At 47.8% G+C, this 22,762-nt stretch overlaps 1 long non-coding RNA gene across 15 annotated transcripts in view; it reads right to left on the bottom strand.

The window, feature by feature from the left end:
* The window catches only part of LOC115660763, a 134,332-nt gene that overhangs the window by 49,069 nt on the left and 62,501 nt on the right, over positions 1 to 22,762 (bottom strand). For 8 of the 15 annotated variants that reach the window (XR_004002920.1, XR_004002923.1, XR_004002919.1 and 5 more), the window contains exon 3: positions 14,260 to 14,427. This is a non-coding gene — a long non-coding RNA (uncharacterized LOC115660763). Of the gene's footprint in view, positions 1 to 14,259; positions 14,428 to 15,984; positions 16,200 to 22,246; positions 22,292 to 22,762 lie in introns of all 15 variants that reach the window. The other 7 variants (XR_004002925.1, XR_004002927.1, XR_004002930.1 and 4 more) reach the window with 4 other exon arrangements.

Genomic DNA, 22,762 nt, shown 5'->3' with positions numbered 1-22,762 from the left:
ACCAATCTCCATGAACCCATGGTAGAACGGGTAGTACTGTACAGGATACTTTACACAGTTGAACCGTGTGTTCCACCTTGTTACAAATGGTTCGGTGGAAGTGTTGGGGAATCAACATTCTGTTTATTCACATATCTCAAGAGCCGTGCGTGAGGAGTTGGAGCTTTCACGAAATGTGACTTCATCAAAGTGAGCACTTGCTTAAAGGTATTTGGCCAAGTACCTCCTGTCGGAGTGACTATATGTGCATAGCAACCAATATGTGCACAGGTTGAGCACTGTTTGCAAAGCACCTTGTTCCAAGCTTTTACCATGTAGCTTGCACTGTCTGAATATTAGCATTTGTAACAATCAAGTGGGATGCTGAATTCCAACATACATAAAATAAAGGCTTCTGAAACAGTGGCATGATTAACTTTTCTGAGGTGCACTGTCTTTACAAGCTCTAGTGTGGTAATGTCAGCATGCTTATGAGGAGCTACCTTGATCACCTGAAATAAAATGTTGCCAACTGATCTATTTTGGAAGTCCGTTTTTTTTGCCGGCAATCACAACAGTGGAGTTTCCTTTCAGGTCATTGAGAAGGCGCAGTTTTTTCCTCCTCAAAAAGAGTTGGTAAGTAATGGGAATACAACTGATCTGGGAAAACCCATATATCAGCTAAATTTTACTGAACGTACCAGTGTCACTTATTCAATGTGCCCTATGTGAGCTGAGGTGGAGGATCTGGGTTTGATCCCATCCTATCCGGAGCAGGGTTGTGCCCTGTGGTGTATTCTCTAGTGCTATGTCTGCTTTCCATGTAAAGAGCAGAAGCACCAGGCTCGCGCTGCCCAGGGAACGTAGTGGATTTTCCCAGGGTCCAGTGGCTGCATTTCCCAGGCTGAAGCTCGTTCCATTATTTCTTACCTCTCATTCTAACACTTCTCAGCCCCTTGCTTTGATTCTCCGGCTTCATGGTGCTCACAGCACCTGCCAGCTTAATGTCAGCAGCTTATTTAATTAATTGTCCGGTTTGTACAGCACTTTTGGATCATTAATTAAGCTGTTCAATAAAGCTGAGCCTGACTCTGATCCCCGTGGTGCCTTGCTGGCTGTCTCCACCCAATGGAATATGCTGTCATTTATCAGAACCAGCGAAAGCCCATGTGTGATGCAGTGGGAGGTGGGGAGAAGACAATGAATGGTTAAATACAGGGGACCCTCCACAAGACCCCAGTACTGACTACAAAGGCTGGAGGAATGAGAATAAGCATCCTGGCCACAGGATTCTGCATTTATGGGAGTTGTGATATGCCCTGAGAACTGCTGGGTAAAGCTCTGCTCTAGGAATTATTTGAGGGGCAGTTCTCTGGCCTGTGGCATGCAGGAGGCCCGCCTAGTTGATCACAATGGTCCCTTCTGGCCTTGGAATCTATGAAAACAATTCACGCCTCTGTGCACCCAATTCTACCCCAGCGAGAAGATGAGTGAGAAAGAACCAGACATGACAGCTGCTTTGCAAAATGCGCTGCTGGAAGGTGCTCAGATGCTGCAGTGATGAGGGTGGAGTAAGAACCTCTATGCAACTACATGGCTAAAAGGACAAGAAAAGAACATTAAGGTTGCAAAATCAAGTGCTTAAAAGTGAGGAAAGTCCCACACTGAAGGTTGTTCATGTACCATAGGCAAGCGATGGTGCTATGGTGATGATAAGCTCCTTGGGGTAAGGCTGGTCATTTTGTTCTGTGGTTGTACAGCATCAAGCACAACAGGGCCCTGCTGTGTGACTGCTGCCCTCGGCCTTGCAACAACAAACAGAAAAACCACACTGAGACTTAGCTACGTGAAGCAGAGCTCTGTGCTCAGCCTGCTGGGGTTTCTCTGTATGGACCACAGTCACCTTTGATCAGTGCCAACGTTTCAGGGACTGTTTTGTGAAAACTAGAAAAGTCAGGCCCACCAAGTGTCCCTGTGTTCACTCTGGGTACAGAGGGAGGCAGTGACTTTAGGGCAGGGGTTAGAGCACCTGGGAGCTTCCTCTACCTGCAGCACCAAAGGGGCAGTCAGTGGGCCTGATTTTAGTAGAGATCAGGCCCCTGGAAGCCTCTTGCCCCTGCCCCCTCCAGCCAGCCCTCCTGCCAGGGGATCTCTCACCCCTCCAGTTAGACCCCCGCTGCCACTATCCCAGCCAGTCCCCCTCACTCCCACTCTGGGCAGCTCCCTGCCCCATCTCTGCCACCAGCTCCTCCAGTCGGGCCTCTCACCTCTGCTTTGGCCAACCCTTCCCTCCCTCCCGGTTAGGCCCCTCACCCACCACCACTGTATCGTAAGTGACCAAAAGAGCTGGTCGGGGGCCTGGAGTGAAGCAAGGGGCCCGGCTGGGTGTACCGCTTGGCCTGTGTAAGAAACAAGGTGTGCAACTTGCTGGAAGTACTCCTGTTACTCACAGACACTGACAGAATTATTACTGAGATTTTATAACAATGCTACTGGCCGGTATTATTGTTAAACACTGCCCAGATTCAGAGGCTCCTATCTGTTTCTCATTTTAGTGCCTCAGGTTTTCATATAGGGAAACAGTCCATCATATTTCTCTGTGCTCAGAATAACAGAGCCCATTTCAGGCTTTCAAGGGCTGCTCTCTGCTGGACGTATCTGGGGCAGTGTCTGGCTGCGTCAAAGGCCTAAAGGATTCTGGGGGACCATTCTGACTCACAGAGCTGGGACAGGGTGATCAGTGCCCTGTGGCTAACAGAGGAAGGGCTCCAGCAGGCCTGGTTCTTTCAGCTCTGCAGCAGGTCTCGTACACTCACAACAGCAGCAAAGCGTTGTGTTTAGAAACACTCCTTGAATGTCCCAGGGAGTGAGGAGAAGAGCAGACAGGGCTGACCCAGGAGCAGCAGAACCAGAGGGTTTGATTTTGTGTGCTCAGAGCTGGGCAGACTGTGGGCTCTGGTCGGGGAGGGTCCTTTCATCCCAGCTTTCTCTGCCTTGTTAACCCAGCATTGCTCCTCTTACGCCTTGGCTTTCATGGTTCTTACAGGCTGTCATAAACAGATAGCTAAGGGTTAATGTCTCTTTCACCTGGAGCACCTGACCAGAGGACCAATCAGGAAACCGGATTTTTTCAACTTTGGGTGGAGGGAATTGTGTGTCTGAGGTCTTTGTTTTCTGGCTGCCTGCTTTCTCTGAGCTTTGGAGAAGTAGTTCTGTTTTCTCTGTTTTTCCTTCTCTTCATTCTCTTTTTGTTGTTTTTCCATTTCTTTTTGGTGTTTTTCCATTTCTTTTTGGTGTTTTTCCATGTCTCGGCGGTGGGCCAACTCTTCTTCTGCTTGTTTCCTTCGGTAGGCCACCTCTTCTTCTTCTAGTTTTCTTTTGTGTGCTGCCTCTTGGGCTGCCTGTTCTCTTTGGAAGGCTGCCAGTTTGATGCTTTCTTCCTTTTCTTTTATCTCCATCTCTTTTTGTTTTATTTCCAGTTGTCGCCTGTGTTCAGCTTCTCTGAATTGGTCTACAGCCTCAATTTTTGCCTTGGTAGACATGGTTCCTGTTTTCTTGTGTTGGGGTGCCCTCCGGTGTTTCTCTTCTGAACTGCAGGCTCTCTGTTGCCTCCTGAAGTCTGCCTAGCAACAGTGCCTTTAGCTAATCTTCAATGTTAAGTAAACCTGAAAAACCACTTTATTTGCATTTATATAGTGCTGGGATGACTCTCAATGGGAGTGCTATTGTGTGACAAAAGACTCTTAATAGTCTGGTAATGGCTTCTTGCTTAACATGCAAGCCACAAACTGCCAGAGAGAGCAGAAAAAAAAAATTCTCTCTGGTTCCCTTTTAAAACCAACTGTTTCTCTCTGCTAAAAAGCCCTTAGCAGAGAAAAGAAAAATATAATATTCCTACTGGCTTCTGGATTCTGTCTAGATCCCACCCACTGCCACCATGTCAATAACCTTAGTCCCAGATTTGGACCTTAGCGTCCAAAATATGGGAGTTAGCATGAAAACCTCCAAGCTTAGTCACCAGCTTGGACCTGGTACTTGCTGCCACCACCCAAAAAATTAGAGTGTTTTGGGGCACTCTGGTCCCCCTGAAAAACCTTCCCTGGGGACCCCAAGACCCAAATCCCTGGAGTCTCACAACAAAGGGAAATAATCCTTTCCCTTCCCCCCCCCCAGGTGCTCCTGGAGAGATACACAGACACAAGCTCTGTGAATCCAAACAGAGGGACTCCCCCTCTCTGTTCCCGGTCCTGGAAACAAAAAGGACTTTCCTATTCCCCCAGAGGGAATGCAAAATCAGGCTAGCCAATTCAACGCACACCAATCTCCCCTGATTTCTTCCTCCCACCAATTCCCTGGTGAGTACAGACTCAATTTCCCTGAAGTAAAGAAAAACTCCAACAGGTCTTAAAAGAAAGCTTTATATAAAAAAGAAAGAAAAAATACAAATGGTCTCTCTGTATTAAGATGATACAATACAGGGTCAATTGCTTAAAAGAAATATGAATAAACAGCCTTATTCAAAAAGAATACAAATCAAAGCACTCCAGCACTTATATTCATGCAAATACCAAAGAAAAGAAACCATATAACTTACTATCTGATCTCTTTGTCCTTACACTTAGAAACAAAAGATTAGAAAACAGAACTACTTCTCCAAAGCTCAGAGAAAGCAGGCAGCCAGAAAACAAAGACCTCAGACACACAATTCTCTCCACCCAAAGTTGAAAAAATCCGGTTTCCTGATTGGTCCTCTGGTCAGGTGCTCCAGGTGAAAGAGACATTAACCCTTAGCTATCTGTTCATGACACAGGCACTCGAGCTATTCGGAGCTTGGGGAGCAGTGCGAAGTGCGACCTGCACGGGTGTCACTGACCCAGGTGGGCCCAGTGATGCAGGCTCCAGATGGATGGACTCAAGCCAGGCCAGGTGGGTCGCATCAGAGCCAGATGGCTGGAATCACAATGGGTGGGCCCTGCAGCACTGAACTGAAGCAGCTGGGCTCTGCAGAGTAAGCTCTGAAGAGTGGGGCTAGAAATTCAGAGCAGCGACCCTGGAGCGGCTGCTCCTGGGGAGCTGCACTCTGCAGAAGTGCAGTGACCACATGTCAGATGTGCTTGAGACCCTCCCACTGAGCCACAGCATCCCTCTGGGCTGGCTCCAAGAAAGGGGGCTGATGACTCTCATGGCTGGAGTGTCTGCTCTGCTGAGGCTGGGTTTGCTGTTTCATGGTCACACTCGGAGCTGGTAGACTAGTGACTGTCTTCCTAGAAAAGGGCTGGATCAATTTCCTTGATGATGACCCTGACTCCAAAGTTTCTCAAGGCTTGAGCACAACCTTTGCCAACATCACCGTAGCCTGCCACGACGGCCACTTTCCCAGCAATCATGACATCCGTGGCATGTTTAATGCCATCAATAAGGGACTCTCAGCAACCATAAAGGTTATCGAGTTTACCCTTGGTGGCAGAATCATTGATGTTGATGGCTGACACTTTCAGGCTCCCATTGGCTTTCATCTTATACAGGTTGTGAACCTTGGTAGTTGTCTCCTCCGAGATGCCTTTAATTCCTTTCAGGAGCTGTGGGTGTTCGGTATGAACCAGGTTGGTGAGGTCCGCACTGTCATCTAAAATCATGCTCAATGGCTGCCCATCCTTGAAGCAGAGGGTCTGCTCGATGCACCACAAGTATTCCTCGTTGGTCTCCCCTTTCCAGGCAAACACATGAATACCGGCTTTAGCAATGGCGGCGGCAGCAGCAGCATGGTCCTGACTGGAGAAAATGTTGCAGCTTGACCGTGTACCATGGGCAGGGTGAGGACAACTAACTGTGTTCACTAACTGCACCCAACAGGCCAAGCCCCAGCTCCATACACACAGCGGCTGTGGCTGGACTCTGGCAGCTTCAAAAACAGAGGACAGTGTGAGCCCCACTCGAGGGCTCACAAGCTGTGTAAAGATATATCACCCTATTCCTGTACACTACATACTCCACCACCTTAGGATACAAGGGCCTAGAAAAGTTCCATGTGTCTTGCTGTCAGATCCATGGTCACTGAACACACAATGTGCTACACATTCAGTCCGGGAGGTAACATCTCAAAGGCTTCCCAGCAGTGTCTGGGCTAGCTTCTGTTGTTCCTGGGGTAACATCAAGGCCACTCATAGGAGCAGGGCCAGGAGACACGCTGGCACTACCACCAGGCGTTGTCAGCAGCCGTATAGTGGCTTGGTATTTTCAATAGGTATGGCTGGTATAAAACATCCTGCTGCACTCTTGCTGAAGAGCCAGTTTTTGCGTCTGGTGCTTTATGCACCCGTCTTGTCAATGGGAAGGCCGCAGTACATAACTGGGTCTTGGAAAAATTCACACTTCTCCATGTTTGCTCTAAACCATATTCATTACCAGCTTTCATGACCAGCATATAGTCCAAGTAACACTGAGAGCCAGGAGTGCCCTGTATAACTTGGTCTGTCAAAATACCATCCTGTTATATCGGAATGAGCCCATATGAGCATGTCTACACTGGAGGTGAGGGTGTAATTCCCGGCTCCCACAGACATACACATACTAACTGCTCAAGCTAGCACAGTAAAAATAACATGCTATGATGGCACAAATCGTACGTACCTAGGATCTCAGATGGCCTGAGACACTGCCCATGCCACCAGGGCCAAATGGCTATTTTTAGTCCCCTAACTCAATGAGGGCTGCCTCAACTGGGAATCACACCTCCTAGCTGCAGGGTATGCGTTGTGATACAGCATGGCCAGAGGGCAGCAGGAGAGGGTTAGAAGGGAGCCTTATTCCCTGTAAGGGGAAGAAAGTTTGCTATAGATTAACTAGAGCACCTGCAGTCACATGATAAAAACCCTGCTTCAGTCAGACAGTGTGGGAGTTGGAGCAGAGAGGATTGGTGTTGGAGCAGAGAACAGTTTGAAGGGAAGCAGAGGACAATTTGGAGAAGTGCTGTGGTGAACTAAGAAGTCCTAGACCCTAGGTAAGGGGCACCTGGCTTGTACAGAGGGAGGGCAGGAAGCCCCCACAAGCTGAAGGGCAGGAGAGGGAAGTAGCCCAGGGGAAGGAACCGTCAGTTCAAGCGGTTTATGACTATCCTCAGAGCCACTGGGCTGGGACCTGGAGTAGAGGACGGGCCCAGGTCCCTCCCTCTCCACTCCCCTCCTCTAGGACACTAGGGGGGCAGTTAATATTCCAATTCAGGGACAAGAAATGGCACCCTGAACCCCCGCAAAGGAGAGAGAGCGCGAGATCCATCACAATAGTGCCGGCAATTTGCCACAGCATACAATATGTTCATTAACCGTGAGGTGCTGTTTTCTATCTCATTTGCAGATAGGCTCAGGTCAGGTCAACCTAGGAGAAAAGCATCCCACAGCGAATAAGGTAAATATATCCTCAGTCATAGGTAAAGGATACCGATCTGCCTGCAGTACTGGGTGGTATCAGTGTTAACCTTGAAATCAACACAAATACAGATCGTCCCAGTCTTTTTCCTTACTAGCGCTGACAGGGCCCTCCGTTCATTCCGGTTAATCTTGATAGATTCCAGAGTCTAGTAAGGGCAGAACTTTTGCCCCTGCCTTTGGACTCAAAGCAAAAGGCAGTGGATGAGCTTTACCACATTTAAGAGTGCTCTGTCTTCAAGCACAGTTCTTGCTTTGATGTAGTTTGAGGCTCTGATACCAGACTGAAAGGCGTCAGCTGCCTTGTTCAAAAGTTCAGCGGATTTTTGTTTGGGGCCAGAGTTCAATATTTGTTGTTTTTTTTTTAAAACCTGCAGGCATTGTATGCTTTGCTAGTCCAGGTGAATCTCTCCAAGCCGCTCTCTCTACCAAATAATGCAGAACTCCCTCGCATCACAATACAGAGGTTAGCAGACGCTGTTTACACTGTAATAACTCCCAGGGGAGCGAGGATTTCCTCTGCATATGTTTGACTGGCACTGAGTTTGCTACATCTTCATCTCCTCAACTCTCTGATCATCCTGCTATGAAATTACAGACACAGAAGAGCCTGTATCAAGCTCTATTTTCAGTCCTACTTCTTCCACTTGTAAAGAAATGCAAATAACACTGCATGTATTGTCTTCTAAACTAGACAGTTGTAGAGACGCTAGAATGTTCTGACTGGACTCCACGCTGGCATCTGCAAGATGATTCATCTGAAATCTACTGGTAGTCTCATGGGAGGTTGGTGGTACCTTTTGCACTGAGCAGCCCATTTTCTCTGTGTGCATGTGATGGGGACTGCACCCCGCACAAGACCTGAAGGGGTTAAGGTGGCCAGGTCAGCCAATTAACTGCCCAGGCTGCATCTGGAGAAGAAGCCAGGAAGCAGGGATTAATTAGACCAGGCTCAGCTGGACAGGAAATGGGGGGTGAATGGGGGGTGTATACAGCTCAGGAGCTGCGAGCAGCTGGGGGCTGCAGGGAAGTGGTCTTCACTCACTGAAGGGAGGTGTGTTTGTGACTACAGAGTAGTCTGCACTTATTCCAGGTGGGAGAGAGAGGAGTTTGGTCTGGCAAACCCAGGGGGAACCAGGAAGGTAGGAAAGGCTTAGAGGACCAGCAGTGAGGCATAGGATAGTGCAGACCTTAGCTGCTGATCAGAGGGTCCCTGAGCTGGGCACCTGAGTAGAAGGCAGGTCTGGGTTCCCAGACTAGCCACTGGGGAAGTGGCACAGATCAGGCACCGGAGAGCGGACAGCTGGGGACAGTTTGCCCTGCAAGGGGAGGACCATAGTGACCTGGCTGGAGGGCCAAGCACGAAGAGGAAGCACGAAGAGGGGCCACAGGACGACAGAGGATGACTGGTGGAGAGACTGCCAGAGATGGGGGCAGCATCTGGAAGGAGCTAATCCCCAAAGTGGCCAGGAGGAGGCATCCCTACCGGTGAGTGGACCCTGTGACAGTGCCCCAATTTGTTGCAGTTTCTGCAAGATTTGTCCTCAAACCAGCAATCACTCGCATTATGAGATGGTTTTGCACAACGAAAGCCCAAAGTCATCGAATATCCTCCAGTCTGTGCTTTCTGTTGGAGTCCCCAGTTTATTACATGCCCACATCACATGTTGCTGTTGCAGTTCCCTAGCCGCAGTGATGGCTGTGTCCATTGATACAGCAATTTCTAGTGCACACTTTGGGGACAAATCAGCCTCCGTCAACAACCGTTTCTAGGTTGCTTTGTTTTGCATCCCCCTCCCATTAACCAGTCCCTTAATGCATCATTTAAACTCTCTCCAAACTAGCAGTGCTCTGTCCAGCTCATTAATCCAGCCACAGATTCAGGAACTGTCTGGTTTTGTTTTCTGGAGTCTTTCTATAAAAGCGGAGCGGCTCTGCAATCCCCAGCAGCTTTGGAGATCAGGGGTTGGGTGGAATTTCCACAAACTCAGCACGTATTGTGTCTAAGGGTTTAACAGGAGCCGTTATGCTGCACAGACAGTTACAGGCATTAGCTCCCATTACACTCAGTAAGACCATCACCTTTTTCTCATTACATGTCCCTTTGTTATTCCAGGCTGTTCCAGTCCCTCGGTACAGGGTGGGCTAGTTCTCTACTGAGCTACCAACCACGTCCATGTTCCCCAAGCCGTCAGACATATTTAACCCTCTTTTATTTATTTTTCTCTGAATAAGCAGTTAGTTTGCAGTCCTAGTGGCTGCTCTTTCAGTTTCACTAGGCATCTGTCATCACTCTCTGGTTCACTGTTCTTCTGGACTAGAGTCCTTCCTTTGTCACCATTTGTGGTGGCTTTTGCTCTTTCCACAACGTACGCAGGAAAGAGCCGCACAGGCCCAGCGGGGTTCAGATAACCGTGTTCACTGAGCATGTACAACAAGCCAGGCCTAGCTACATACCCACAGTTGCTCTGGCAGGATTCTAGCCACTTCTGCAACATAGGATACAGTGAGCACCACTGAAGGGCTCACACACTATTTAAAGGGATACTACTTATTCCAATATACTGGACACCTATTCCACCATGGCAGAACCCATCACAGACATTCAGCAGCATTGACAGTCCCTACTAGACCAGCTGCTCTTTTCAGAGCTAGTGTGTTCCTGAGCTTTCTGGAGTAAAGGAGGAGAAAAAGTAAAGCATTATGGGGCATGTGTGACCCAGAGAAGAACTCCTGAGGTCTGAATGAACTGGAGGTGAGAGGGAGTAATTGAGACACCAGAGGTCAGGGCATAAAGAGCAAGCCCTTGAGAGGCTGGTAAAAGCTTCTGACAGAACAAGCAGCAATGGTTTCAAGTTGCAGTGGGGGAGGTCTAGGCTGGATATTAGGAAACACTATTTCACCAGGAGGTGGTGAAGCGCTAGAATGGGTTACCTAGGGAAGTGGTGGAATCTCCTTCCTTAGAAGTTTTTAAGGCCCAGTTTGACAAGGCCCTGGCTGGGATGATTTAGTTGGGGATTGGTCCTGCTTTGAGCAGGGGGTTGGACTAGATACCTCCTGAGGTCTCTTCCAACTCTGATATTCTATGCTACAAGCAGCCAGTCTTTCAGGTTTCTACTGAACTTTCTATAGTGTTACCATCTCGAGCTGAGATATGCACCTGCCCTACTGGCTGGAGTTTTCTTCCAGCAAAGCTGTTTCAGATGGGTTGGGACAACAGAGAAACTGACCCACCAGAAAGGCCCAGTCTGGCTCATTCTGCTATGAAAGGTCACTTCCTGGGAACTCAGTGAGAGCACAGGATCCATGCAGGGCTGCCTGGACTTCGGCTGAGCCATTCACTCTGGATGAGTAATTTCCAGCCCTGACTGAAGTTACTGTGAATGAAGAGTTCTCCAACAGCTTGATGTGTGCAGGGACCAGAGGCCCTGACTGATTCTTACACCTGAGGTCAGGTGGCTCCCCAGTCTTCATGGCTGGCCACACCTTGTATCAGTTGAATTTAAGGAGGCCTGCTGTGTGGCTGCTGTCCCCTAGGCATTCTCTGAAAGCTAGTCACCAACGGAAAGAGCATCTGGGATTATCAAGCATCCCCTTGGAGTGGCCCATACCACAGTGCTCTGCTGTGCTAAGTGACAGATCTGAAAACAGAAGAGGGAAAGCCTCATCCAGTAGGGATGCATGCTCCTCGTCCATGCGCCCAGGGACCTGTTCTCAGCCCAGTCCCATTCCATATCTTTTATCAATGGTCTTGAGGGAAATATAAAATCATTGCATGCCAAGTTTGCAGATTACAGAAAAATGGTAGAGTGATGGGGACAGGTTAGTTATACAGAGTGTTCTGAACACTTGATATACTGGGTTCATTTGAACAACAAGTGCTTAAAAGCAGGGTCATATATCTAAGAACCAAAACTGTAGGTCACATTACTAGATTGGGTCCTGTACCCTAGAAAGCAGTGACTCTGAAAGAGACTTAGGGGTCCTGGTAGGAACCAGCAGGACCTGAGATCCCAATGTAATGCTGTGGCTAAGGAGGCTGGTGCAATTCTTGGATGTATAAACAAGGGAATGAGACCAAGTAGGAGTCGAGAGGCAGCCTTACCTCTGTATATGGCATTAATGAGACCATTACTGGATGCTGGGTCCAGTTCTGGTGTCCACACTTCAAAAAGGATATTGGAAAAACTGGAAGAGGTTCAGAAAAGAGCACCAAAGATGATTTGAGGACTGGAAGATCTGCTTTATAGTGAGAGACTAAAGAAACACAATCTATTCAATTTGTCCAAGAGAAGATTTGACCATGATCTACAAGTACCTACATAGGGAAGAGATTACTGATAGTGGATGGCTCTTTAATCTAACCAAAAACAGCATGACAAGATTCAATGGTTGGAAGCTGAAGCTAGAGAAAATCAGAAAAAATTAGGTGCAGATTTTTAATAACCAGGATAATTAATAATTGGACCAACTTACCTAGGGATGTGATGTATTCTCCAGCACTTGGAGTCTTTAAATCAGGACTAGTTAAGCATTATGTTTCCCTGCTTTCAAAAGTTGTTTTATATGGGAACTAACTTCAATAGAAATTATGTCTGGTCAATTAGGAAACAAACAAACACAATTTAATGTTGCCGATATTTACATGGCAATGATTTGTAAACCAATTAATACTTCCTAAATAAACAAACAGATTAAAAAAAAATCAGGATTGGAGCTCTTTCTAAACACCAGGCTTCAACCAGCCAGGCATTATGGGCTCCATGCAGGAATCACTATGGAGGAGTCAGGCTGGATGATCAGAATGCTTGTTTCTGGCCTTCAAATCTATGAATAAACTCCCTGCCTGCACTGTTGCTGGCAGCGTTTCTCCGGTGTACATTTGTCAGTCTGTTTTCAGTGCTCCTCGATTCATTGTGACCCTGCAGTTAAGTGCCCTGATAACCTCCTCCTTCCCTCTCTACTGCCAGACAGTGAAATTCATCCTTTACCAAGAGCAAACATGAGACCTGACGTCCCATGAGGCCCAAGTGCCAGTTTAGTCACTGCAGCCCCCTAAGAGCCTTTGCACGGGGCTGCAGTGATACAGCATCGAAGATTCAGACACTGATGGCTTGGTGACCTGTGGGTAGCTAATGTGTGTTACTGGGAGACAAGTGTCTGTAGCGGAAATGGTTTGGAAATGGAAACATTTTCTGCCCCTCCTGACCTGAGCTAGGAGTCAAACCCCAGGCAAGCTGCATTTTAAAATGTAAAACACAGTAACCTGGGAAGCTCAGGCAGCTGTTTTGCCAGACTGTGTTGTCTTTGCACTGACAGGGAGAATATGTCAAGCCAGTTGTCTGGGAGTCTGAAAAGGCGACTGGGAAAAGCCTTTTCTGAACAGAGAAAGTGTGTCTAAGATGTGCCTTGAAGCCGTGTGGAATGCAAGAGCAGGAATTATTCAGATGCTGCCAACCCTTCACAGATTCTAAGGCCAGAATGGATCATTGTGATCATCTAGGCTGATGATCAGCACAGCGCAGAGAATTGCCCCAACAGAATTCCTAGAGCGGAGCTTTTAGAGAAACAGCCAATCTTGATTTAAACATTGTCAGTGATGGAGAATCCATCACGTCACTCGGTAAATTGTTCCAGTGATTACAATCTCACTGTCAACATTTCACACCCTATTTCCAGTCTGAGTTTGTCTAGCTTCAACTTCCAGCCATCAAATCCTGATAGACCTTTCTCTGCTGGATTGAAGAGTCTATAATTAGATATTTGTTCCCCATGTAGATACTGATACACTGTGATCAAGCCATGTCTTAACCTTCTCTTTATTAAGCTAAGTAGATTGAGCTCTTTGAGTCTATGACTAGAAGGCAGGTTTTTTTAACCTTTAATCATTCTTGTGGTTCTTCTCTAAACCCTCTCCAGTTTATCAAAATCCTTCTTAAACTGTGGGCACTAGGACTAGACACTATTCCAGCACTGGTTGCACCAGTGCCAAATACAGTGATAAAATAACCTCTCTGCTCCTACTTGAGATTTCACTGTTTATGCACCCTAGGATCGCATTAGCTTTTTTTGGCCACAGCATCACACTGGGAGCTCATGTTCAGCGGATTATCCACTGCGGCGCCCCAGATCTCTTTTAGTGTCACTGCTTCCCAGGATAGAGTTCCCACATCATGTATGTGTGCCCTACATTCTTTGTTCCTATATGTACACATTTACATTTAGCTGTATTAAAACACAAATTGTTTGCTTGCACTCAGTTTACCAAGCAATCCAGATCACTCTGAACCAGTGAGCTGTCCTGTTGATTATTTACCGCTCCCTCGCCTTTTCGGTCATCTGCAAATCAGTGATGATATTGTTTTCTTCCAGGTCATTAAAAATGTTAACTAGTGTAGGGCCAAGAACCAATCCCTGCGGGACCTTACTGGAAACATATCCACTCAGTGATGATTCTCTGCTTATAGTTACATGTTGAGACCTATCAGTTAGCCAATTTTAATCCATTTAACGTGTGCTGCATTCATTTTATATAGGTCTAGTTTTTTAATCAAACTGTTATGCAGTACCAAGTCTTACAGAAGTCTAAGTATGGTACATCAATACAAATACTTTTATCAACCAAACTTGTAATCTCATCAAAAAAAGATATTGTTAGCATGACAAGATCTATTTTCTGTAAACCCACGTTGATTTACATTCATTACGTTACCCTGCTTACATTCTTTATTAACTGAGTCTTGTATCAGCCACTTATTAGCTTGCTCTGGACCAATGTCAGGCTGACAGAGCCATAATTACCCAGGTCATCCTGTTTATCCTTTTAAAAAAAATGGCATAACATTAGCTTTCTTACGGTCTTCTGGAACTTCCGCAGTGCGCCAAGACTTATTGAAAATCAGCATTGATGATCCAGTGAGATCCACATCCAGCTCTTTTAAAACTCTTGAATGCAAGTTATCTGAGTCTGCTGCTTTGAAAATGTCTTACCGTAGTAGCTTTTGTTTAACATTCTCCAGAGGTTCTAGGGGAATGGAAAGAGTGATGAGACAAATATAGATCAGAAATATTTATTGAACACTTCCCTGCCTTTTCTGGATTATTATTGATAATTCTACCATTTCCATGTAGTAATGGACCAATAGCCTTGTCAGAATTCTTTTGTTCCTAATATATTTTAAAAACTCCTCCTTATTGTCCTTAACTTTGCTTGTCATACAATTTCTGATTTATATTCATTACTATCAACTTTCCCTTTCTTCCATTTGTAATTTTATATCTATATATCTGTATCTATACCCATATAATAGTTTCCTTCAACTTTCCCTCTAAACCAGGTCACTTTTTTTAACCAGCATGGCCTTCTTCCTCATTCGTGGGATTGTGACTTTTGGGCATCTGGTAAGGTGTTCTTTAATGATTCTCAATTATCATTCACATTTGTCTGATTACATTCTTCCTCCCAGCTGATCTGGCTCATAATTGTTTTCAGCTTTGTGAAATTAGGCTTTTTAAAGCACCAAGTATATATATTACTGGTCCGGACTTTATTCTGCTGGCACACTATAAATGCGATCAAGTCATGAATACTTGTACCCGAGGTACCATTAATTTTTAGTTCTGTGATCAGTTCTTCTTTAACTGTTGGAAATTCTATCTTAGACATTGTCCTCTGCATTGTCTGCAACAGTTTTTGTGTTAGGAAATCATGATAGTGTTTAGAAATTCAAACCATGTTTTAGTACTGGCAGCCTGAGACTTCCAACATATGTCACTCTTGAAGAATCCATGATCATGCAGCTCTCTCCTCCTCCCCGCCCCCTACAAATTGTAGATAGATGGGTAAGGAAGCAGTCATCCTGTTCCCTAGAATATTTTGGTGGTCTGTAGCAGCCACCAATTACATCCCATCATGTGCTTTCTATGTTAAGACATTGATCCGTAAGCATTCCAGATCATTTTCTTCTGAGTTATCAGTGACACAAACATTTTTGACGTAAAATGTCACCTCCCTCTGCTTTTGCCCACTCAGTCCTTCCTAAATAGGTTATAACCATGGATTTCAACTTTCCAGTTGTGCGAATCATCCCACCGGGTTTCAATCATACCAACTGGATCAAATTTACGCTCATAAATGAGCCATTCTAGTTCCTCTCGTTCATCACCCAGGCTCCTCTCAGTGGTGTATAGGCAATTTGAGAATTTGCTCTCCATGTCCTTTGGTTACTAGATTAATTTTGTTCTCAGCATGACAATTCTGTGCTAACAGATGCTCATATCTTCCATCTTTTTACCCTCCCCTTCTGCTATTAGTTTCCCCTCTCCTGACTACTCTAGCCAGCCTGTTATTAAGGAGAATGGTTCTTCTGGGGAACTCCAAGCAGCCAGAACCCTTCCCTTTGCTGGGGCGGGCATGGGACGTATGGATTGCGGGGCTGGAAAGCCTAAGGTCACACATTCCCACTGCCACAGATGCCATCTGCTTGATGTTGGGTTTTCAGCCGTCTCCCCAGGCTGCCACTCTAGATCAGTGGACAGTGCTCTTAACCTTGAAAGCTCACATTAGGGCTCTGGGACATACCAAGTAGTAAGCAGTGCTCACCCCATGCTGACACTGTCCTGCGGTCCTTGAGCTGTGCATATTCATAGATATAAGAAGATTCCAGGAACATCACCCTGGAGGCTGGAATGTCTGTTGAGTCAGTGTGAGGAGATGGTGGAAGCAGCTACAGGCAGCCTCTAGAGCTCTTTTGCTTCAGAATATCACCAGGTTCAGTCTTCAGTGGGATTCACGGTCTGTTACCATTCAGTTTTTAAGTTCTCAGGCATTTTGTCTTCACGAATTACACCCGTGTGATGTACAGCTACAGTAAGGCATGTATCTATGCAATGCCCAGGGTCCTAGGCCACTGTGAGATAACTCAGCCAGTCACCACACTTACTTGACAATTAATTTACATGCAACAATTTCATTGGTTGTTTGAGGGAGACTGCACAGAAAGTGGGTCACCCGCCACGCCCATGTGATGGAATGGGCTTTCAGGTGCTAGTACACAATGAGATCACGCAGGGCTGGAGAGGCAGGGGACATGGTCTCGGGGGTGGCTGAGTTCTCTCATCTTTGGTTTGTTTTTGATGGTGTGGATGCTTTCTTCATTGAAACGTATTCTCTGTGTGTGTGTGGTGGGGGGACCCTGAACATTTTCACAGGGGGATACTTGACATTTAGCTGGTGATCAGTTCCCGTTATTGCACAGAATGCCAAGCTCTGGAGAATGGGGACAGATGTGAATGTGAATGGTCGGTTCAACTCATTGCCAGTGGGAAACACCTGGGAAAGGTGAGGAGTGAACCACACTCTGCAGCGGGATATCTGGCATCTGACTGTGCAGAAGGCTGGGATTTTCTACTGATTTAGGGTAATTTCAGGTCTGTGGTGAGAACAGCTGCATTGTGTGCTGGGACATGCAGGCAGTGGGTTGGCAGGGTTGGCATGCGATGCAGATGTGAGCTGTACTGTTGGGGAGTGCTGTAGGGACACAGCACCATGCTCACCTGCCAGTCACTTCTGGAGCAGGCAGCGGCATTCCCTAGATCCCATCACCACCTCTCCCTCCAAAAGGCTTAGGGTGACCAGACGTCCCAATAAAATCTGGACTGTCCCGATTTTGAAGAATTTGTCCAACATCCCGACCAGAGTATGGTCGGGACTCCATTTGTCCTGATATTTTGTTTCCTGGTCTTCGGCGGCAATTCGGCAGAGAGTCGCAGACAGTCTTTGGCGGTATTTTGGTGGCAGGTGCTTCTGTCTTTGGACACAAGATTTATTACCCCCTGCCGAAATACCACTGAAGATCATGCATGACTGAAGGGCTTTCTGCCGAATTGCAGCCGAACTCCCAGATGAGAGAGAGTAAAAAAACAAAACAAAAAAAAACCGCCCCCCTGTGGTGGTGCCGATATTTCCCCCTTAACATCTGGTCACCCTTAAAAAAGGCTGCAGCCACTGGACCCTGCCAGGCTTTGTGTATTAAATATGCATTTTCCTTTTCTACGGAATCTAACCTTTATTCCCCAAATCCAGTGTCAAAGATGTTAAGTGCAAGTACCACCCTCTGTGTATTAGAATGAGTTTGGAGTAAGGTGGGGTTGCAGCCAGCAGCTGGTACCCTTGAGAGCATAGGCACAGAGCCCTGTGAGTCAACTGTCTGTATGCACACAGCCAGCCACATGCCCGGGACAGCAGTCGGAAGGACGTGGGACCCTGGCTTCTGGAAATGTTTATAGAGAAAGTCTTGGGGCCTGGCTCTGCAGGGGGAGGGGACAGGTGAAGTGAGTGCAGGGAAAGGGAGCCCCAAATACCAGGGGGCATCGATGGGCCTAAAGCCTGAGACAGAATGAAGGAAGAGAAGTGAGTGGTGGAGAGGGATGTGCATGGATTCCACTTCTGGTTGGCTGGACCAAGGTGCCGTGCAGCCACATATGAGGCACAAGGACCATTCAGATCGGGGTGACCTCCATGTTCGGACTGGTTTCAGCAACATCTGCTTCATCAGCAATAACCCCTCTCTGGCACCTGCCCTCTGAGCTCCCATAGCACCTGGCACATCAACAAAACCCACCAGAGGCAGGTCAGTAGCATCATCCCCGTTTACAGATGTGACCCCCTGTGGAGTTTGCTGGCTTTTGCAGCTACAACAACAAGAGCTCCGGAACCTCCAGCCATTGTGTCCCAGCCTGCTCAGGGTCAAGGGCAAGGACAGAGTAGGCTGGAAACTCCTACAGATGTCAATGGCCATTTCCTCTGGAGTGATTTATACCAGCCAAAGGAGGAGCCAGGGCTGCTGACTTGTCGCTTTAGGCAGTTTGAATTTGGAGCTGGGAGAGGATCAGTGCAGCCCGGGGAGTCTGATCAGCTCCCACTCCCCACACAAAGGGAGACGCCGAATTATTGTGGGAGTTAGTATGTGACCAGGGAGCAGCAGCCCTGTGGAGGCTAGTGATAACTGAGGCAGGGAACCAAACCGGCGCCGGTACCTAGAGGTAACTGAGACCTTCACAGGGCTCCAGATCAGGGAGCCAGAGAGGACCCTGCCCCATAAGAGAAGGACTTCTTGTAGGACTTATCCTCAGCATCCCATCCCCTGGGAAGGAGCTGGAGAGGGAGCTGGGGGTTATGTATAGTGGTAAATGCAAGAAGGAGGAGAATATGTTATATTGTCAAAATTTGAGTATTTTAGTTATTTTTAGCTCTTTCCTGCCCTGGAGTCTCTCTTTCCTGTCCCTGTAAAGTCCCCTGGTTTAAACTGTTCACTTTAATTGTGTTTGGGGCTTGCATTACTGTGTGGTGTATGTGGTGTGCTGGGTTATATTCCTTATGAACAAAGTACTAGAATTAGTCATCTTCCAAAAGGACTGAACCCCTTGTGCCCCAGCCCCAGAGAGGAGTCCCCTTGGGTGGAGGCACCAAGTGCTTAAATAAAGAACCCAGGATCCAACCTATGCAAAGGTGCCGGGGTGGTGGGGAGAAGCCACTCAATTAGCAAGCACCAGGGAGGAGGCATGGGCCACACCTCAGGGAAGGTGCTATGCACAACGGGCAACTGACGCACAGAAAGGGGCAGGACTTGTCCAAGGAGGCACAGGGAGTTTGGCAGAGCCAGGAACAGAACCCATCTTTTTTTATGCCCTGCCTCACCTCCCTGGAGAATGACGCTAAGGAGACTATGTCTGAGGGGTGTGTTCTCTCTAAGCACAGCTGTCACATGGTGATAATGGGGGCCCTACACCAGTTAGGGTTTTATGGAAAGTGAGCAACATTTGGAATGGCAGTCAGAGAAGAACTGGCAGCCAGTGCAGAGCCTGGAGCTTAGGTGAGATGGGCTCCTGGTCTGCTCTCCTCCATGGGTTTGCAGCCTGCATCAGCTGGAGTTTGTGGATGGATTTCAGGGTTAGCCACAGGCTAGTGCCATGGCTAACCAAAAATGAGAGGAGGGGGGTCTATCCACAGGTGCTGTCAGGTGTCAGAGAGAGAGAGAGCCTGGAAGCTGGGCCTGGTGTAAGACCCGATGGCCTGAACCACAGTCTGCACAATCAGTCCAGGCCATGAAACAAAGTCGGGCCATGTATATGTGACCCTGGTAAAGGTATTGCTAGTGTTACTAAAACACAGGCACTCCTGGGACCCAGCACATACTGGGTGTGTATGTGGACACATTCCAAAATATTAACCTAGGTCCATCCTGACCTTACACCAGACACGAGGGTTTTCAGAAGGGATGAATAGGGATTTGCCAAGACATCTGGGGCAAGGGCAGGTAATAAGCAGATGTCACGAAACATGTGTAGTGGTATGAGAGTTGTTTGTCTCAGTCTATAAACATCAGGGTGCTTCATTTTAACCCTTTATGCAGCTGAGGGAACAGCAGAAATTCCCACTGCTGACTGAGCCATTCCTTACCACTGGGCACTAGTGTGTTAGTGTCCCTGTAGCTCCTGTGGGATGCTAATATTGTGCCTTGAGGACAATAAACCTGACTGAGTGCTTTTGTCACCGAATCGTTCCTGCAGTCTCTCTTTATAAATCACATTGAGGTCTGCAGAATTAGCAAGCTCTGCTATCTGCTGGTGCTAATAACACTGGAGCTCCAAGAACAGAAGCACGCAGCAGCCGTAACAACCTGGCAGACTGGACAACATTCTTCAGCAACATACTTAACATCAGGCACCCAGGAGCAGTGGGGGTTAGTGGTGTCTTGAGACTGCAAAGAACTGCGACAATAGGCTGGCTCCTCCACTGCCCTGCATCCACTGCATTGTGGGGATTAAGCCTGAATCAGCACCTGTTCTCTGCTAGGTGGTGGGGTGACCTTCCACCAAGTTTTAGGCTGAAAACATTCGTTCTTTGGTAACAATCCTAAGTTTTTGAGGAACACACAGACACTGCTACAAATATTGCTATTCCATCCACAACCCAATTTTCTGTTGAAAAACTGTTTCTATGGGACTTTTGTGAGCAGCTCCAGCATAAGCTGATGGCAACAACCCAGTAGGGGTTCTCCTTCCAAAGCAAGCTAGTGCCATCCATCAGGAAACTTGTGGGAAAGGGTGACCCAGAGACCTAATGGTGCCAACAGGTAGAGGGCACAGGAGGCGCATAGGGGTTCTCAGGGATCTCCTGGGTCAGATATTTGCATATTAAGTTAACCAAAGGGTGGTATGTAACATTTTTATCAAGCACCATTAGCTCACTGGTTGTCATAGTCATTTCCAAATGTAAGTATGGATGACATGTAAGGAGTTTACACTGGAAATGATGTTCTCCAAGCCTTGGAGTTAAGACAGGTAACCAAGAGCTAAGTTCTCTGTAAGCTGCGTGGCCACTCGGCCATGCAGTAGCCTTCTTAGCACTGCTCAGGCTGGGGGTTGGGTTTGCCTGTAGAGAGAGTGAGGCCTGCATAGGCTGAGGCCATGGCCAGTGGAGCCAAGGCCTGCTCACGCTAAGGGCAGATGATAAGAGCGAGGTGCCTCCCAACCTTGGGTACCAAGGGAAGTGTCACAGAAAGTGTCAGCTGCACTTATTGCTGGTGTAGCACTTCACTCCTAGGGCAAGCGGGATCCACAGATGGTACCTCTCCTGACAATGGCTCTTGCTCGTGTTTCTCCAATCCATGCTACTCTGCTGTTTTCCTGTTGGCGGGTTTTGTTTTGCCTCGTTTATAAACTTTGCTTTCTTTCTGCAACCAGGTATCAGAGGGGTAGCCATGTTGGTCTGGATCTGTAAAAGCAGCAAAGAATCCTGTGGCACCTTATAGATTAACAGACGTTTTGGAGCATGAGCTCTCATGGGTGAATACCCACTTCGTCGGATGCATGTCTATAAGGTGCCACAGGACCCTGCTGTTTCTGCAACCAGGCTCAGCCAATTTCCTCTCCCTCCCAGACTGCCCAGCCTGGGACCTTGTCCAGTCCATGCCCAACACAGGGTGGAGCTGACACTTGCAAACAGTGTTCATGTTCCCCTTGCTAATGATGCAAACAATTTGAAAAGCCATTGAAATGCAACCCAGATCTCCTGTAGGTGGATAAATCACAGTACAGAGGCCATTGGGCTACTTTTATGTCCCTGCTGTGGGGCGGCTGCCCCACTCCTGCCCTGAAGGGGTTAAAAGCAGTCCTGGAGAGGGCTGTGGTGGGGTAAAAGGGGTTAAGAACAGCTGGGGAAAGCTGAGTGAGTAGCTGACCACAGTTGTGGCCAGCTTAATCAGAGCCCAGCTGGCCCTTATAAGAGGGCAGTGGGCCAGATGCAAAAGAATCTCTCTCTAGCTCTGGAGAGGGAAGGACCTGGCTGCCTGGGAGCTGAGCAGTGTACCTGAAGTGAAGCAGTGCTGGGGAAGGGCAGAGGGAGCCAGGGAGCTCCACCCTAGTCAAACCCCAGGCTGCAGGCCTTGCTAAAAGACCAAATAGGTACTGGGGCTGCAGAGGGGCAGCCCAGAGATAGGCAAAGGCAGGAGGTCCTAATCCTCCTTGCCGATGATGAGTGGTTTAGGACTGCTGTCTGCCCCAGTGATCGGGGCTAGGTAGTGACTGGCAGTAGCCACTGAGGCAAGGCAGGGATAGAGAGTTGGGGGTTCCCCTGGCTCGGGAGACCCAGATTGTGGGTTACTGCTGGGGGCAGAACCCCAGCGTAAAAGGGCACCAGGGTCCGGGAGGGACACCGGGGCCAGCAGCAGGTGAAATATCGGCCTGCAGAGGGCGCTTCAGGCTGGAAAGAGCTAATTCCCGAGACAGCCAGCAGGAGGCGCTGCGCCAGTGAGTCGTTGCCCCACCACAGTCCCCCTTACCGTTGTATCTGAGCACCTCACCATCTTTAATGTATTCTCTCCACCCTGTAGGAGATAGGATACACTGTTATCCCCACTGTACAGATGGGAACTGAGGGGCAGATTTACAAAGGGTGGTAGGCACCTAAAGATTCAGATGGGCACCCAGTGGGACAAAAGACAGAACCTAGATGCCTTAGCCTGTTTGAAGTTCATGCTTGGATGCTGTCGTAATACCACTAGTGGTCTCTTGGCAGCTTTCGGGAGCTGACTACCCCTGAAAACCTGGTGCAAAGTGACTTCCCAAAGTCCCCAAGGGCAGCCGTGGAAGTGCAGAGAACTGAACCCATGTAACCACGGCTCTAGATTCATGCCTGACCCACTGGCCCCACCACCGTGCAGCAAAGCTGGCTGGGTAACCTTTATCCTGAATTCCCTGCCAGGAGCTGTGTGCAATTCTTGAGCTACAGGATTCTAATCGCAGGCCTGTTGTGTAGGGCTTATATATTTACAGCCTTAACTCTAGCTTAACAAAGC

Source organism: Gopherus evgoodei, chromosome 13 (assembly GCF_007399415.2).
Source record: "Gopherus evgoodei ecotype Sinaloan lineage chromosome 13, rGopEvg1_v1.p, whole genome shotgun sequence".
Classification (NCBI taxonomy): Eukaryota; Metazoa; Chordata; order Testudines; family Testudinidae; genus Gopherus; species Gopherus evgoodei.
Note: the sequence above shows the minus strand (reverse complement) of the source record. Positions and strands in the feature narration are given on the sequence as shown.